The 12,102-nt window shown below is 45.9% G+C and overlaps 1 long non-coding RNA gene across 1 annotated transcript; it reads right to left on the bottom strand.

Moving 5' to 3' along the window:
- Positions 1–8,283: 8,283 nt before the first annotated feature.
- Positions 8,284–10,290, bottom strand: LOC126984976 (uncharacterized). The gene is made up of 3 exons (XR_007738259.1): positions 9,953–10,290; positions 8,989–9,785; positions 8,284–8,958 (listed from the first exon to the last, which is right to left on the bottom strand). It is a non-coding gene; the product is annotated as an uncharacterized LOC126984976 (long non-coding RNA).
- Positions 10,291–12,102: the final 1,812 nt, after the last annotated feature.

Raw genomic sequence — 12,102 nt, 5'->3', positions numbered from 1 at the left:
TTTCACAATTGTTTGGTATGTCATTTTTTCATCTCTTGTCTCCGTTTCTCAATTCTTCTTTCTCTATTCTTTCTTCCTTTCTTTCTCCTTTCCCAACTGTATTTTTCTTTCATCTCCTCCTTTCTCGCCTGTAATCTCTCCCTCCTTTCTCTTTTTCTCCATATTTTTCTTCTTTATGTTTTGTCTCTTGTTACGAATATTCTTTTTGTGTGTGTCTTTTCTTTGTTTCCGGTAACGATTATTATTTGTTTTTCTTGGGAGGTTTTCTTCTTTATCTTTTGTCTCCAGGAACGATATTTCTCTTTTTGTTTTGTTTTGTTTTTGTTCTCCGGTATTATTTTTGTTGTTTTCTTTATTTCTTTTGTTCTGTTTTTTCTTTGTCTTGTTTCCGGTAACGATTTTTTTTTTATTTCTTCTCTGTCTTTGTCTCCGGTAGCGATGCTTTTTACTTTTTTATTTTCTTCGTTTTATCTCCGGCAACGATTATTCTTTTTTTTTCTTTGTCTTTTGTCGCTAGTAAGGATTCTTTTTATCTTTTATTTTGTCTGTTTTGTCTCCGGTAGCAAATATTTCTTTTTTTTTTGTTGTTGTTCAGTAACGGCCGCGATTATTTAGCGAGCCATCGGCAAAAACGCGGACGTGATGGCGCCAATAAATATCAGACCGAGCATTGTTTTTTTTTTTCTCTTCCTCCCTTTTGTTCTGTGAAAAAAAAAATCCCACGGCTGAAAAGACGCGTTGCAACTTACAGCGAACCAGAGCAACACGCCTGAGCGAAATGTTTGCGGCGAGTCTCGTCAGAATGAACGAGAAGCTTGCTCGTAATTTTTGTATTTCTTGCTCAAACACGAAAAGGCATCCTAGTTCATTCTGTCTCTCTCTCTCTCTCTCTCTCTCTCTCTCTCTCTCTCTCTCTCTCTCTCTCTCTCTCTCTCTCTCTCTCTCTCTCTCTCTCTCTCTCTCTCTCTCTCTCTCTCTCTCTCTCTCTCTCTCTCTCTCTCTCTCTCTCTCTCTCTCTCTCTCTCTCTCTCTCTCTCTCTCTCTCTCTCTCTCTCTCTCTCTCTCTCTCTCTCTCTCATATCAACTGACAGCATATCACACACCAATGAAACCTCACACACACACACACACACACACACACATACACACACACACACACAGATAAATAGATAGATAGATAGATAGATATTTTATTGACCACAAACAAAGTTATTTATTAATGGTCCTAATATGCATTGACATACTATTACTGTGTGGTGCGGTTAAGCAATGAATAGATAAAACAAAGAAACCTAGATTAAACACACAAACACACTCGGGAGTCTAGTGCGTGATCAGACCATGGTGACTTAAATACCTGGTGACTGGGAGAGTGAGTGAGAAAGTGCGAGAGTGAGTGCAATCCCAAAACCAGACGCAGCTAACTGGACTTGTCTGACCCACCGAATGATATTTTGTAGTCCTACCTTCCCTATCAAGAACGGGCCTTTTACCCCCCAGACATAACCCCCCCTCCCTGCCTTTCTTTCTGCCTCCTTCGCCTTATCCTCTCAAGTCATAGTTCGGTCTGACGCGGCCCTCACTAAGCCCATCTCGCATTTTTGGGTCCTCTTTTGTGGGTCCTCAAACAATCCTCTCTCGCGGCCTTTTTCTTTCACCCAGGTTCAGAATATTTCAACCTGTTCTCTCGGCCAAACATGTTCTCTTGCCACGCTCTTGCAAATATAAATACTCCCTCAGCTACATATTCCTTATTCCTCATTGCCTGTCACGCTTAGGATATCATAATGTCTTCAATCCCTGTTCAACGATCCATTCCTCTTGTCCCAGGTCGCATACACTCAGCTGCTTTTTCCATCGTTCCTCATTGCCTGTCACTCTTTAGATATCATAGGTTGGTGTTCTCAAACGCTTCTGCATCTCTCATCAACTACTTCCAAAGGCCGAAAAGGAAAGCAATCGGGTTCTCATGAGTGTTTTTTAAGGTTCATTGTTCAGAAGAAGAGTCAAACTACCACCTAGGGTCATTCAACTCAGATCAGATCAGATGTAGTCTCGGGATATGCCTTTGCAACGGCTCCCGGATTTTCTTTTCACTTAATGTCAATGTTCTCGCGCTTTAACTCTTATTTTCTTTTCAATATTCACTTGTAATCTATTTTTTTTTCACTTGTTTTGCACTTGTGTTGTAGCCTTCTACTAATGGGCAAAACGCCTTCAAAAACCGTGTCAAATATGTGTTTCAGCGCCGTGATGTTTAAGAATATGGCCCATAATGTCCTCACTCCCGCTGAACCATCCATTTCTCAACCCAGCGCGTCCTCCCGTCCCCCTACCCGTGTCCTCGCCCCTTCCACGACTTTTTTCCTCCCCTCTAGAGCCCCTCATCGGCCTCCTGGATCCCGGTATTTACACATAGTCCTGCCCTCACCAAGTCTTCTTCATTCCCCTTGATCCCTCGGTGGTCGGCCTGCGCTTTCCCTCTTCCTCTCCTTCTTCATTTTCGTCCCCTTTATCATCATGTTCTTCCTCTTCCTGCTACTCTCTCTTCTTCCCCATCTTCCTGTTCTTCTTCCTCTTTCTTCCTCTTCCTTCATACCGTCCTTCCTCCAACTCTCCTTCCTCTGCCTCCTGCTCTTCTTCCTCTTCCTTCTCCTCTCCTTCCTCTAGCTATTGACAACTCGCTAACTGCCGACACTCTCTCCCTCTCCCTCACGTTCTTCTCTTCCTCTTCCTCTCCCTCCTCTTCTTCTGTCGTTCATTCTCCATCTAGCTATTGACTACTCGCTTACTGCCATCCCAAAACTCTCCCGCTTCCTCACCTCCTCCTCCTCTTCCTCCTCCTCCTCCTCCTCCTCCTCTTCTTAATCTATTTTATCCTCCTCTGTCGCCCTTACCTCCGCCTCCTTCTACTCCTCCTCGTCCTCACTCTTTCTCTCTCTTCCTTTCTCCATTTAGCTATTGACTACTCTCTCTCTCTCTCTCTCTCTCTCTCTCTCTCTCTCTCTCTCTCTCTCTCTCTCTCTCTCTCTCTCTCTCTCTCTCTCTCTCTCTCTCTCTCTCTCTCTCTCTCTCTCTCTCTCTCTCCTTACCGTAGAGCTCAATAATGTGACACTGACGGTGCTTCTCTCTCTCTCTCTCTCTCTCTCTCTCTCTCTCTCTCTCTCTCTCTCTCTCTCTCTCTCTCTCTCTCTCTCTCTCTCTCTCTCTCTCTCTCTCTCTCTCTCTCTCTCTCTCTCTCTCTCTCTCTCTCTCTCTCTCTCTCTCTCTCTCTCTTATACCTTTCTTTCTTCTCCTTTCTTTCCCTAACATACTCTCTTCCTACTTCCCTCTCTTCCCTTCTTTATTCTTCTTCCTCTATTCATTCTTCCTTTCTTCTCCTTTTCATTCTGTATTTTTCTTTCACCTTCTTTCCTCCCTCTTATTCCTCTTTTCCCTTCCACATTTCCTTCCTTCTCCATCTCTCTTCCTCCTTTCTCCTTCTTCTTTCTCCTCTGTGTTCTTCCTTCTTTCCTTCTGTCTACTCCTCTCATTTCCTTTATTCTTCTTACTCTTCCTTCTTTCACTCCTTTACTCTTCTCCTCTCTTCCTCCTTTTCCTTCCTTCTCCTCCAGTGTTCTTCCTCCCTCTGCCTTCTCTCCCTTCTTCCTTCTTTTCTTTCCTTCATTCTCTTTAACCTGTTACTCCTCCATCTCTCTCTCCCTCTTTTCCTTCATCTCTCTCTCCTTCATTTTCTCCTTTATTCTTCTTCCACTTTCCTCCTTTCTCTCCTTTATCCTTTCTACCGTCTTCCTCCTTTCACTCCTTCTACTCCATGTCTATTTTCTCTGGATCCTGTCGCCTCATCATAGTTTTAAGCTTGACAAAACAGGAATATTAAGGGGGTCATTTTGCTTATTTCACTATCTCTCTCTCTCTCTCTCTCTCTCTCTCTCTCTCTCTCTCTCTCTCTCTCTCTCTCTCTCTCTCTCTCTCTCTCTCTCTCTCTCTCTCTCTCTCTCTCTCTCTCTCTCTCTCTCTCTTCCCTTCCTTTTATTTCCCCCTCGACGTGTCCTTCCCTTCCCTTCCACTTCCTTCTTACCCTTCGCTGCCCTTCCTCTCTCTCTTTCTTACTTCTCTTCTCTCCTCCCTTCCCTTCGTTTCCCTGTCTTCCTCGCTGTTTCCCCTTCTATTTACCGCCTCAATTTCCATCGCTTCCCTTCCATTTCCCTCCCTTTCTCTCCCTCTTCCGCCCTTCGCCTCTACCCAGCACTTTCCTTCCTTTCATTTCGGGTCCCTTCCCATTGCGTTCCCTTATTTCGCTTCCCTTCTCTTCCCCTCCATTTCCCTCTCACCCTCTCCCTTCCCTGTGCTTCCTTTCCGCATGGAGTAAGTGGTCTAAGGTTACCCCACAGCTGTCTCCTCCTCCTCCTCCTCCTCCTCCTCCTCTTGGCCGGCTCTAGGTCAAGAGGAACGCCTGCCTCTCAGCTCTGCGCCTCACTATTCTTCTTTTCCCCTCGTCCAGTCTTTTCTTCGGCCCTGTTTGTCCTGGGTCTAAGGAGCTAAGGGCCTTTGTGTTTCTTTATATATTGAAGGTATGTACAGGGATTTGTTTTTTGGAGAGGATAAGGAGTCATCTGCGAAGCTTGAATTTTAGTAAGTGATAAGGAGGAGGAATAAAAAGAAGAAGAAGAAGAATATGAAGAAGAAGTAGAAGAAGCAGAAGAAAACACACACACACACACACACTCTCTCTCTCTCTCTCTCTCTCTCTCTCTCTCTCTCTCTCTCTCTCTCTCTCTCTCTCTCTCTCTCTCTCTCTCTCTCTCTCTCTCTCTCTCTCTCTCTCTCTCTCTCTCTCTCTCTCTCTCTCTCTCTCAGGAATAATGCCATACGGACAAGGGCACGACAACCCCGCCTCCTCTTCCTCCTTCTTCTCCATCTCCTCCTCCTCCATCATCTTCCTCCTTCTCCACCTCCTTATCGAATACCCTGTCTTCTCCTCCTCCTCCTCCCCATCTCCTTCCCCTCCTTTCCGTCTCCTCTTCCTCTTCCTCCTCCTCCTCCTCCTCTACTTTCCCCTCCTTCCTGTCGTCTTCTCCACCCAGATTACTCCTCTTCCTCCTCCTCCTCCCAGTTTCCTTTCCCTCCTTCCCGTCGTCTTCTCCTCCCAGACTCATTCTTCTCCCCGTCCTCCTCCTCCTCCTCCTCCTCCTCCAACACGCGGGCCGCTGGACACTTCACGAAGAAGCTCAATAATGTCCAGAAAGAAGACACCCAGACAGGACGCCTTTCCCCCGCCTCCTGCTCTTCTTCTTCTTCTTCTTCTTCTTTTTCTTCTAGTGCTTGTTTTTCCGGTTCTTGTTCTTTTTCTTCTTCTTGTTATTGTTTTTCATCTTTTTTTTCTCTTTTTTTCTTCTTAATCCTCTTTTTCAGATTCTTGTTTTTCTTGTTCTTTTTCTCCTTGCTTTTTTCTTTTTGTTCTTGTTTTTGTTCTTTCTTTTCCTTCTTCTTCTTCTTCTTCTACTTCTTCTTTATTTTCATCATCATCTTCTTAATCGCTCTCCTCCTCCTTTTCCACATTCTGCGATTACTCTTCCTCTTCCTCCTCCTCCTCCTCCTCCTGACCTACTGCGGCAGCCCACGGTAGTCCCAGGTAAGGGGAGGCTGGTGTACCTATAAACCAAATAAAAGTGTCTCCCCCCCTCCCCCTCTTTCCCCCCCCCCCTCCTTCCCCCTTCCTCCCCAGTTTATGTCGCTGGCTTACGTAGATTTATATTTTTGGTCTATGGAATAATTAAATAACGATGATACGACTCTAAACATTATCATGGACAAAATTTAATTCCGGGAAAAGAGCTTTAATATTTATGTATTAATGAATTCATTTTGATACAGATGATCAGTGACAAGTGAAAATGAGAGTAGTAGGGATTACATTACATAATAATTGGGTATTCATTGATTCATCAAATTTAAACTGTTGGAAATTAAAACATTCGCTTTTTAAATAGGGAGCGAGGCGGGAGGGGAGGCGGAGGGGAGGTTGGGAGGATGGAGGGAACGGTTTTGTGGTTCTGTCGCCACCGGAGGGAATTGGATAACACATTGGAACGGAGCGGGGACAAGGAGACGAGAGGTGTTCCGTTCTTCGTGGGTATCGCAGAATGTATGAGAGAGTGAACCACCAGCAGCACATGACACCACACTGCAGCAACACAACCCATCATCATCGCACTGCATCACAAGTCCTCATCATTACCCTCTTCATCACCATTCCCACTAATCTATCACATTCCAGTCACATGAACCATCATCACCGCCTCCTCCATTACCAGTTCATAGCTCATTACAACCCAAGTTCTTATTGTTGAATATTAAAACATTCACTTTTTAGAGGGAGACACACAGGAGGGGAGACAGAAGAGATTAAGAGAAAAGGGGGAAAGGAAGGTTTGTTGGTCTCCTAACACGACTAAGGAAGGGAGAGAGAAACAAAGAGGTGGGAGAGAAGAGGGGAGGGAAGGAGGAAGAAGGAATAACACAGAGGATAAAGAAGAAAGAGAAAGGAAGAAGAGAGGTGGAGAAGGAAGGAAAGGTGGAAGGGAAAAGAAGAATATGAGGGAGGAAAGAAGAAGGTGAAAGAATAATACAGAATGAAGGAAGGGGAGAGAGAGACAAGAGGGGAGACAAAGGGGAGGAAGAGAAGAGGGGAAAACTAAGGCTTGTGGGTCAGCTAACACAACTAAAGCAGGTATAAGGGTGATGCACAAGTATATCCCCAACTTTAGAAAGACACAAGGCACCACCATCACCTGTTTTTGTAGGAACTGGGGCAGAGGAGCGACGGAGGGGAGGGAGAGAGGTCGAAGAAGACAAGGAACTGGGCTTTGTGGATTATGCAGTCGCCGTCGCCAAAGCATATTCAGTTATCATACGTGTTCTCAAGTGTTGGGTTCCAGAGAGAGACGAGCGGGACATCATATTATTCTGTTGGGGGAATACGAGAGGTGACACATGGAAGGGGGAGGAGGGCTTTGTGCATACAGTGGTCGCCAAATGATATATAATTGTTTTCCTTGAATGTAGAGAGACACACACCACCATCACTTCTCTGAGAATCCAGTAGAAGGGACGACGCATTATAAGGGAGAGGAAGATGAGGAAGGTGTTGTCAGTTCTGTAGTTGCTTAAGGGTACATTACTGTTTTCCTTGAATGTAGAGAGACAGTCACTCCACCATCACTACTCTGAGGATGCAACAAGAAAGGGAGACACATTATAAGGGAGATGAAGGGGGAGAGGAAGGCTTTCACAGACTCCGTAGCCGCCAAAGGATATATATAATTGAATTTCTCGAATGTAGAGAGAAAGAAGATCCGCCATAGCTTCTCTGAGGATGCAACAGGAGAGGAGACACACACATACCAGCAGAGGATGTGGGGGAAAGAGAGGCTGTGTGGAGGAGGAGGAAAAGAAGGAAAAGAAGAAGAGCAAGACGAAAAAGAACAAGAAACAAGACCTGGGAAAAACAGAAGAAAAAATGAGCAAGAACAAGAAAAAAACAAGGACAAGAAAAAGTAGAACAAGGAAAAGAAGAAAAAGAAGTAAAAAAACAAAAACGACGAAGAAAAAAATAAATAAAAAGACGAAGGAAAAGAAAAGTAAAAAGAAAAAGTAGAGGAAGCAGAAAAAGAAAAAAAAAGAAATATGAGGGAGAAAAAAAAATATCCCCAACAGAAATTGAGAGAAACTCGTCCCAGAAGAAACTTGAGGAGGAGTAAAGTTGGCGGAAAAGTGAATGCGCGCCAGAAAAAAAAAGAAGCAAAAAAGTCGTGTTTCCTTTTTTTTCACCAGAGCGAGAGCGACTCCGAGCAGGTGACGCGGCTCCCTCGCCTTAAAAAATAGCCCCGCACAAGACGCCCCCCCCCCCTACCCTCGTCCCAAGCCTACGAACCTGCCCATCCCGCCCCCTACCTTCGCCCCCCGCCCGTCGCCCCCCCCCCCTTACCCTCGTCCCAAGCCTACGAACCTGCCCATCCCGCCCCCTACCTTCGCCCCCCCCCCACCCCACCCATCCCCTCACCACCCTTGCCTTATTTCGTCCATCCTCTTTTCGGCCTGTTGTTCCTCGTACTGTCTATATTTTTTTTGCTTTATGGCAGTGGTATTATGAGGTTTTTTTTTGCCTTTCCTTAACACCGCCCCGCACAAGACGCCCCCCACCCCTGCCCCCGCCTCCCGTTGACGCTCCCCGCCTCCCGATGCCGACCCCGCGCCCAGCCTCCCTTTACTTCATCCCCTTCTGGCCTTATTGCTCATCATACTGCCTTTCGTTTTCTGTTTTAGTGCAGAATAATGCCTGGCTTAGCCTTAACTAACACCGTATTGTCCTTTCACCCTCCCCCCTTGTTGCAGTGATTAGTGTGACTATACGTATAATTGCAACGAACCCGTGCATCTCACCCAGCTGTTCATCCTCCCTTTCGGGTTGATCAGTAAATGGGTACCTGGGGAAACCTGGAGAACGTAAACTGAGGTAACCCGGATGTAACACTGCCCCTGTGTCGGGTTAATGGGTTTTCTGCCACAGGTTCAAAAGGCCAACGGGACGGAGATGAGCACAGCCGCCACGCGCAGCAATAGCATATGCTCCAACCTTCACTTTTTACTTAATATAGCATCTGATTAGCTTTTTTTTGTCTATTCTAGTCGTCTTTGTATTGTCCTCGATTTTATTTCAATGTAAATATACAGCATCGCATTGCCATTGTTTTACCCTGTTTAGTATTTATCTCTACTTGTCCTTGTTTTATCGCTTTTAGTTTTTATCCCTTATAGCTTGCCATCGCCTCGTCTTCTTATCGCCACGTCTCGTCTTCCTTGATCCTCCGCCTCCCCGTCTCGTCTTCCTTGATCCTCCGCCTCCCCGTCTCGTCTTCCTTGATCCTCCGCCTCCCCGTCTCGTCTTCCTTGATCCTCCGCCTCCCCGTCTCGTCTTCCTTGAACCTCCGCCTCCCCGTCTCGTCTTCCTTGATCCTCCGCCTCCCCGTCTCGTCTTCCTTGATCCTCCGCCTCCCCGTCTCGTCCCTTCCGCCTTATATTCCATTCCTGGCCGGCCGCTGCTCTAATAGTCAGGCCTCCACGCTGCCTCCGCCTCCTCTCCTTATATCCAGCCCTTCCTTTTCTTTCCTCGTAGTATTTTTCTTTTTCTACTTTTCTGTCATCTTCACGTAATATTTTCTTTTTCCTGTTATTTTTTCGTCTCCTTGTCCCCGCTCCGTTCCAATGTGTTATCCAATTCCCTTCAGTGCCAGATTATGTCGTTTCAGTCGTACCTTATTTTGGCCTCCTTTTGCCCGCCTTTCTCTTTTTCATCAGTTTCTGGTTTGTTTTCGTCTTCTTCCAATACCCGACCATTTTTTTTTTTTGAAGACTCATTGTACCCTGTTCCTATTTTTTCATCTACAGTTCACTTCATATCCAATTTATTCTGACTCCTTCTCTCTCCTTCTTCTTCTCTCATTTTTACGAGGACTTTTGTAATCTGCTCTTTTTTTTATTTCCAAAACTTAACTCGCCTCCTCTTTTTTTCTGCTCTCTTACTTCTCTCCTTTTTCATGAAGTCTTATTGTAACGTGTTCTTTTTCATCCTTTCAATAATTTCCTTTTCTTTTTCTGCCCTCTTCCTTCTCTCCTTTTTCATGAAGTCTTATTGTAACGTGTTCTTTTTCATCCTTTCAATAATTTCCTTTTCTTTTTCTGCCCTCTTCCTTCTCTCCTTTTTCATGAAGTCTTACTGTAACCTGTTCTTTTTCATCCTTTCAATAATTTCCTTTTCTTTTTCTGCCCTCTTCCTTCTCTCCTTTTTCATGAAGTCTTACTATAACCTGTTCTTTTTCATCCTTTCAATAATTTCCTTTTCTTTTCTGCCCTCTTCCTTCTCTCCTTTTTCATGAAGTGTTACTGTAACCTGTTCTTTTTCATCCTCTCAATAATTTCACTCTATTTCCACCTTGTTTTTACCCCATTTCGTTTTGACTCCGATTTTCCTCCTCTCTCAATCTTGTTTTTCGAGTCCTGTCAATCCCCGCAATTTCTCTCTCTCTCTTTGTCTCCCTTCGTGCCGTAACCTAATTTAGCCTTTTAACATATCCCGTCTGTCTGTCTTTCATCGTCTCTATTTTTCCCGTCTCGACTTGGCTCTTCTGTTCTTAGTGCCATTCAGTCACGAGTATTATTTTCTCTTTCCTTTCTCTCTCTCTATATATTTTTTTCTGTCCCTTCGTTGTTTGTCTGTGTATGTTTTTCTGTCTCTGTCTCTGTCTCTCTCTAACTCTCTCTCTCTCTCTCTCTCTCTCTCTCTCTCTCTCTCTCTCTCTCTCTCTCTCTCTCTCTCTCTCTCTCTCTCTCTCTCTCTCTCTCTCTCTCTCTCTCTCTCTCTCTCTCTCTCACCACCCAGCACCACCACAACGTTCTTTTACTTATTCTTTCATTTCCTTCTCTCGTGCCAAGCATTGTAAACGTGTATACCCATTCGCCATGCAGCAGCTGGTTCCCTTGCTCCCGAACCCACCGCCCATGCAGTAATACGTTCCCTGCCCTCGCCGCCCCGACACTGGAAATGAAACTGAATAAATAATCATCTCCTGCAGAGCCAAGAAACAAGACCTAAATCTAGCGGGTGGGGCGGAGGTGTCAGGGGTCCCCGCGCGCCGCCGCACCCACGAGAGAAAAATATCACCTTCTAATTTAAATAAGGTTGGTTGGGTGTTGGTGCTTCTTCCTCCTCCTTGCTCTGATTCTGTTGTGCGAAGTGTGTGTGAGGGAGGGAAGGCAAGGCAAGGCAAGGCAAGGCAAGGCAAGGCAAGGCAAGGAAAGGAAAGGAAAGGAAAGGGAAGGGAAGGGAATAAAGAGAGAGAGAGAGAGAGAGAGAGAGAGAGAGAGACTGAAATACACACACACACACACACACACACACACACACGGACAGGCAAAATCACAGCCACACGGAAACCGACACAGCAACAGAAAAAAAAGAGGGGGAGGAGGAACAAGGAAACTCTCTCTCTCTCTCTCTCTCTCTCTCTCTCTCTCTCTCTCTCTCTCTCTCTCTCTCTCTCTCTCTCTCTCTCTCTCTCTCTCTCTCTCTCTCTCTCTCTCTCTCTCTCTCTCTCTCTCTCTCTCTCTCTCTCTCTCTCTCTCTCTCTCTCTGTAATGGAAGTAGCCCAGACCTCCACACTCTCGGGTCCCCTTAGCGCAGCGTAAGGCGTCGGGGCGGGCAGCGTTATGCAAACAGTGCGCAATAGAAGCGGGCGGCAGCAAGCGAGGGAGAAGAGAATTACAGGAAGCATCACACTCCTCGGCGAGCCCCAAAAGTTACCGAAACAACATCACCGCTGGGAAATCTCACCGATAAAGTTTGCCTCGGCCATAAAGCCCTCCATTCAGAGTATATTCAATAACGCGGAAAAGTCCACCCACCTACCTTCTACTGCCCCGTCCCGTCCCGTTCCGTCCCTGTCCGCTACCCCACCCAGTCAGAGAGGAAGCAGGGATGAGGAGGTAAGGCAGTGAGTTTGGGAGGAGGAGGAGGAGGAGGAGGAGGAGGAGGAGGGGGACGACGAATAGGTGCTTTGGGATAAGGAGAAGAAGAGATAGGGAAAAACTTGAAGAGATTTGAGGATGAGGAGGAAACGCAGGAAGAGATGGAAGTGGTAACCAAGGTAGCAGGGATGAGAAGGGAAGGAATTGCGGGTTGTGAAGCGAATAGGTGCATAGAGACATAAAAAAAAAAGAGGAGAGAAGGAAAACTTGGAGGAGGAAACGCAGGAAGAGATGGAAAGGGTAACCAAGGGAGCATGAGGGAGATGAGAAGGGAAGAAGAAGGGGTTGTGGAGCGCATAGGTGCATGGGGACGAAGCAAGGAAGCCGTATAACAGGAAGTGCAAGGGAGAGGACTGAAGAGATTTGAGGAGGAGGAGGAGGAGGAAGAGGAGGAGGAGGAAGTAGGAGAAGATATGAAACAGAGAAACAAGGGAGCACAAATGAGAAGAGATAGAGGAGGTGAATCTAGGAAGAATAGGAAAGAGCTGCAGGAGGTGGGAGAGATAAAACTAAAGA

This window comes from Eriocheir sinensis, chromosome 58 (genome assembly GCF_024679095.1).
Source record: "Eriocheir sinensis breed Jianghai 21 chromosome 58, ASM2467909v1, whole genome shotgun sequence".
Classification (NCBI taxonomy): Eukaryota; Metazoa; Arthropoda; class Malacostraca; order Decapoda; family Varunidae; genus Eriocheir; species Eriocheir sinensis.
This window is presented reverse-complemented; position numbering and strand designations above follow the sequence as displayed.